The sequence below is a fragment of the Portunus trituberculatus genome, chromosome 21, assembly GCF_017591435.1.
Source record: "Portunus trituberculatus isolate SZX2019 chromosome 21, ASM1759143v1, whole genome shotgun sequence".
In the NCBI taxonomy this organism is placed as follows: domain Eukaryota; kingdom Metazoa; phylum Arthropoda; class Malacostraca; order Decapoda; family Portunidae; genus Portunus; species Portunus trituberculatus.
The window spans coordinates 14,547,034-14,552,033 of NC_059275.1; the positions used below are offsets into that span (position 1 = coordinate 14,547,034).

General features: G+C 44.0%; 1 protein-coding gene across 14 annotated transcripts in view; it reads right to left on the minus strand.

Annotated features, from left to right (window-relative positions):
- The window catches only part of LOC123507196 (nuclear receptor coactivator 7-like), a 157,072-nt gene extending 154,112 nt beyond the window's left edge, over positions 1-2,960 (minus strand). For 4 of the 14 annotated variants that reach the window (XM_045259889.1, XM_045259887.1, XM_045259886.1 and 1 more), the window contains exon 1: positions 2,861-2,954. The gene's annotated coding sequence lies outside the window, so the exon portion shown is untranslated. Of the gene's footprint in view, positions 1-2,854 lie in introns of all 14 variants that reach the window. The other 10 variants (XM_045259891.1, XM_045259893.1, XM_045259888.1 and 7 more) reach the window with 7 other exon arrangements.
- Between the last annotated feature and the right edge of the window lie 2,040 nt (positions 2,961-5,000).

A 5,000-nucleotide genomic window follows, 5' to 3' on the forward strand; every position in this document is an offset into this window, starting at 1 on the left:
AGAGAGAGAGAGAGAGAGAGAGAGAGAGAGAGAGAGAGAGAGAGAGAGAGAGAGAGAGAGAGAGAGAGAGAGAGAGAGAGAGAGAAAGGTTCAGAGGCTCAAACGCAAATGCTAAGTATAAAGGACGACGGCGGTTATAACAGGGATCATCTCATAATTCTGCATTCACCCTTTGTGGCAGGAACAGACTAACTTGTGTCGGCCAGCCAATCTCGGCCCTTTGATTACATGGGGATGATACAACACTGCCAGGACCAGAGGAGGAGGAGGCACAGCGGAGGCACAGCACGAAGGAGAGAGAGGGGGGAGATAACCTGGCTGTACCATAACATTACAGAGCTTAAGGTTTTGTAGGGAAGCCAAACCGCTAATCAGGTGGAATTGACTAGGAGGGACCTTGATTTGCACGAAACTGGAACACGAACTCTCCAGAAAATCGTATGGAGGGAAATAATATGGAAGGGGAAGCGGGTGAAGGGAGGAATGGCAAGGAGGGTGGACCTGGGGAAGAGAACGAGGAGGATGGAAGGGTATGGAGAGCAAGGAAGAAAACAAAGCAGATTAGTGGAAATGATAGCAGATGAGTGGGATGAGGGGTGAGAAAGGGTGATCGTGAGTGAATAGAGGGTGGAAGCTGGTTGATACAATATCGCGAGTGTAAAGAGGAAAAAAAAAAGTGTATAAAAATGAGGAACGATAAGAATGAAATTGGTGAATAATGAGAGTGGATAGAAGATGGATACAATGACTTAGGGGGAGGGAAACGAAGAGGGATAACGTGTATGGAAAAATATGAAACGAGATGAAAGAAATGGGTGAAAAGGAAGGAAAACGAGGAAGAACAGAAAAAAGGAGGGAGGTGGGTGGATAATGAGTGCATAGTGGACGGATAATGGATGAATATAGTGACTTGGATGGAGAAAAACGAAGAGGGAGACGATGTGTATAGAAAAATATGGGACGAAAACAGAAATGGTTAAAAAGGAATAAGAACAAGGAAGAGAAAAAAAAAAGACGTGGATATTACATGGATACAATGACTTGGATGGAGAAAAACGAAGAAAGAGATGATGTGTACAGAAAAATATGGAAAGATAAGAAAGAAATGGATGAAAAGGAAGAAGAACGAGGAATAGTGGATGGATAGTGGGTGGAGAATGGGTGGATAGAGTGAGGTGGGTGTGGAGAGGAGTGAGGGGATAGTGGGAAGGGGCCATCTGTTATCGTGGAGGGTACGAGCGGGTCCTGACAGAGGCAATCCATTTGAACCAACTCTCACTGGGATGTAGATAGTGAACCATTTCTGGCGCGACTGTGACTTGTGTGTGTGTGTGTGTGTGTGTGTGTGTGTGTGTGTGTGTGTGTGTGTGTGTGTGTGTGTGTGTGTGTGTGTGTGTGTGTGTGTGTTGTTACCGTTAATTGTTTATGATGCTTTAATGAAATTTTAATGAATCACAGTCCCATTCATGTTGCATTGATTTAACCTTTTCTATTGTAACTGTGATCATGCTTATTATATATTCCATGTACTCGTATATTTTGTAATGGCTTTGCGTTGAATAAATGATGTATCTGTCTACCTATCTACCTTCCAATTTATTTATCTACCCACCTATCTATCAAAATATCTGTAAATTTATTTATCTATCTGTCTAAACACCTATCCGTGTGTCAATTCTATCTGCTTATATGTTTATCTACCTGTCCATCTATCAAAACATCTATCCATGTATCTATCTAACTATCTGTCTGTGTTTACTTACCTACATATCTCTATTCATCTATTTACTAACCTGTCTACTTATCAAAACATCCATCTTTCTATCTATCTATCTATCTATATGTCTGCGTGCGTGTTCTCTAATACGTAGTTCATGGAATCGAACAGATAAGCAGTGTTTGTTATCACGGCTGGCGGCGAGTGGTATGCAAGCTCAGCTCCACTTCAGCCCTCCGTCCCCAAGCAACCTCATGATGACTGCAGTGAGTATAGACAATGAGAAGAGTTAAACCTCCTTCCTCGCTCCCTCCTCCGAATCCCTTCTTTCCCTTGACCCTAATACTCCTCTTACGCTTAATTCCCCTCATTTCTCACGCAAACGCACACACACACACACACACACACACACACACACACACACACACACACACACACACTATCACTACCACTCACATGTCTCTAATGATTAATATTAGAAGTGTTTTCAACGGATCTTTTTACTCTGCTATCAATTATCTTTCCCACGTAAAGGGCATGTGCTCGGGTCCCCCCACACACACACACACTAAGTGGCATGAGAATCTGTCAAAACGCAAGCGACAAGAATGACAAATAGGCAACAACGGCGCAATTCTGGTGACAAGATATAGCAAACATCTGCATTCCCACTTTGTCTCTGTCTCGGCGTAGCTCTTGCACGTCTGGTTCTGTGACGCGCGGCACTTGGGAGCACACGGCGCCTGTCATCCCGGACATCAGCTGTTCCGGAGGCTGCCTTGCACACCATTGAGTCGCGCCACACGGAAGCTCGGGTTGCATTGACGACAGCGCTAACAGAGGCTTCCATCTCGTCTCACATCTTCCCTTAATTTCTGATGCTCCTGTTCTCTCTCTCTCTGATTTCTCTTTTAATTTATGATGCTCCTCCGTTAGCTCTCTCCGATTTCAATGCACTTCTTCCACAGCCATGGTTTAAATACCACACACTCGGAAAACGTCAAAGCAAACCTGTTCATTTTTTTTTCTCTCTTTTTCTACCGTACAGACCCAAAATCCAAATAAATACACCTTTCTCACTTGAATATACACCAACTACACACACATATAAACCAAAATACACGCAGACACACATACACATACGCGTACAGTCTTGAGAAAGAGAGTTCATGCGTTGTACACAAGACTACGAGACTGCGCGGAGAAGCGACTCGTCACCCACTCTAGTGCTCCGCTAACTGAGGAGTGAAGAGGAGGTGCGCTCTCACCCTGCGGAACCCCTCCCATCCTGCCCCCTCCTCACTTCCCGGGACCGGCTGTGGAGGCGGCAACGGAGGACGGACGCGGGTGTGGAAGGTCAGGGGGACGTGTAGAGGTCAGGCAGGAGCGACGGGAGTGGAGATAGAGTGGAATGAAGTGGAAGCCGAGTGGGAACGTAATGGCGATGTGTGGTTATTGCGGGGAAGTTTGTGGTGTTTTTTATGGTGGCATGGTGGTGGTGGTGTAAGTGTGTGTGTGTGTGTGTGTGTGTGTGTGTGTGTGTGTGTGTGTGTGTGTGTGTGTGTGTGTGTGTGTGTGTGTGCTACGGCTATGTAAAGAATATGCTTAAGACAACTCTCAAAACACTAATATTACAATCACAAAACCCGAAGAGAATTCATGGAAACCTTAAATAAGAATCACGAAAGACGAGACGTGAGCAGAATAAAAGAACGAACCTCCCCAAAAAAATGATGAAATGTAACGAAATCATGAAATCTTCTGAGCTATGAGAGAGAAAGCGAGAAAGAATGAAAAAAAGAGAGCATCGAACATTGACAAGAAAAGTGACAGGTAAATAATGTGATAGAATAGTGGCGTGAGGACCAAAAACACCCACTCACAAAGGCTACGAAAATATGAGAGAAGAGGAGGTACGAGTGAAAGTTTAGTCTCCGTGTAAGAAAGAACCAAAATATTCTGCACCAGTTTATACAAGGCGTTTGTGAAATTTCTCTTGTAGATTTCTCGGTGGAATGTTACAGTGATTGGAATGAAAACAGTAGTAGCAGTAACATCACTACCACTAACACCTCATACAGTCATCAGAAGTACTAGTAGCTATTGTTGTTGTTGTTGTTGTTGTTGTTGTTGTTGTTGTTGTTGTTATTGAGGAAGGAAAACGATAATCTATACTAACCTTCGCCTCTTTGGTTCTATTAACACACTTTTAAGACAGAGGAAGAAAGTCACACAAGGATAACAGGATAACCTAACAAGGCAAGGGATAAGAGGAGCAATAGGAAGAAAAAGAAAAAGAAAGAAGAAGAAGAAGAAGAAGAAGAAGAAGAAGAAGAAGAAGAAGAAGAAGAAGAAGAGGAGGAGGAGGAGGAGGAGGAGGAGGAGGAGGAGGAGGAGGAGGAGGAAAGGGAGGAGGACAAAAATTGGAGGAAAGAAAAATACGAGCAAGGTAGGGAAGGAGGTCGAGGGTCGTGAGGCAGGTGTGCCTTGTCGGCGTGTGCCTGAAGGGGTGGGTTACGAGGGGTGGGGAATGACCTTCATGGCTCACACACACACACACACACACACACACACACACACACACACACACACACACACACACACACACACACACACACACACACACATACACGTAAATAAAACAGCATTTAATTGAACAGCAAACACAGAACGGGGATCAGAATCAAACGCTCACCTCACGAAATGAAATGACTGTAGTAGATAGAAACACTTTTTACTTTCATTCCCAGCCAAACTCGCTCGCGCAGGAACGCTAAACTTATAAAAGTAGCCGACGCCGCTGGAACGCTGAACGAAACTTAACGGCACGACTCCACCTGTGACTGAGCGATGCGTAAAGGACCTGCACGTAAACATTAGGTAAGGGACACAGCTTGAAATGGTACGAAAACACACGAATTTTTACGGAACACTCACACACACACACACACACACACACACACACACACACACACACACACACACACACACACACAGGAACGAACGGACTGCCAGCATTCTACTTTGTTGTTTGGTTTGTTGTTGTTGTTATTATTACTGTTGTCGTTGTTGTTGTTGTTGTTGTTGTTGTTGTTGCTTGTTCATTTGTTTATTTTAAACTACTGATAGTAAGGTGGTGGTGGTGTAGTAGTAGTAGTAGTAGTAGTAGTAGTAGTAGTAGTAGTAGTAGTAGTAGTAGTAGTAGTAGTAGTAGTAGTAGTAGTAGTTCTTTGTCGCCTCCGCTTAGCTGTTTCTTTCCTAATTTGCATACTTGAATGGAACT